Genomic DNA, 1,245 nt, shown 5'->3' with positions numbered 1-1,245 from the left:
ACCGGCCGGCAGATATTGATATTCCCACTATTTACATGCTATGGTTTTTTGACAAGTTAATTTTCACCTGTTTTTATTGTTCTATTTAAAGGCTATGAAGTTAAAATTTATTTAATTTCGTTAAACATTTTGATTTATTTTCTTTCATTACTTTTTGCTTTTTTTTGGTTTGTACACTGTTTTGCATTTACTTATTCACTTTTTTCTATTTAACTCTTTAATAGCTGAAGTGTCGTCAGTGATGCTTTAACACAAAATCTTTAACATACTGTAACTTTTCAACCATTAACACAATCAACATATTAATGGTTGAAAAGTTACAGTGAATCAAAGAACAAACACTGGAGCTCCGGTGTTAAAAGGTTAATTTAAAAATCTATCCCTCCATTTTCTTCCACTCATCTGGACCGGGTCACGGGAGTAGACTTCCCTCTCCCCGGCCACTTCCTCCAGCTCCTCTAGTGGGACCCCAAGCCGTTCCCAGGCCAGCCAAGAAACATAATCTCTCCAGCATTTGGAAACATTGTCCAAATTCTGGTTTAATGTTTTTCAAGTGACTTTAAAAAGAATGGTACGTTCCTAATGGGCCAATCTGGCTCAGGTCTACGGGAATAAAAAATCTAAAAGGGGACAATAACATGAAAACTGGAGACTGAAGGTAAAAGAACACAGTTAATTAAATAAAGGAAATTCTGTGCCCTCATGTCGATCGTCTGAGTCAGCAGCTCGATCCCTGCTAATGGCTGCCTAATAAATCTACCTAAATAAAACAAATAAACAAAGCCCGCAAACTAAGACTACCAAGGTCCGATCCCAAACTAAAATAACAAAACCCAGAAGTGTAAGACTGCTGAGGACAAAGAGGGAAGGAAAAACAACAAACCTGACCCAAGTGCTACATAGCCTGCTGCTCTGCTCCCTGCCTACCTTGCTGAAGCCCCTTCTGGCTTAAGTACCTGGCAGGTGGTGATTAAGATCATTTGCCCCGCCTGCCAGGTGAGCTGAATGGCAGAGCATGTTGAAAAGGTGAAACACAGCAGCAGCAGGAAGTAACAAGAGAAACTTACAAAAAAAAACATTCACAGCGCTTAAAACAATTGAGATTTTGAGGTTCATGTCACACCCAGCGCATTTACAAAAAATATCAAAATTGGTATCCATATTGGTATCCATACTGACCAGCCCTAGTTTCTGATCCATTTCCCCAAAGTTCAGGCTTAAATAAAGCATGAAAAAGTTTTTTTT

The sequence above is a fragment of the Oryzias melastigma genome, linkage group LG6 (genome assembly GCF_002922805.2).
Source record: "Oryzias melastigma strain HK-1 linkage group LG6, ASM292280v2, whole genome shotgun sequence".
Classification (NCBI taxonomy): domain Eukaryota; kingdom Metazoa; phylum Chordata; class Actinopteri; order Beloniformes; family Adrianichthyidae; genus Oryzias; species Oryzias melastigma.
Note: the sequence above shows the minus strand (reverse complement) of the source record.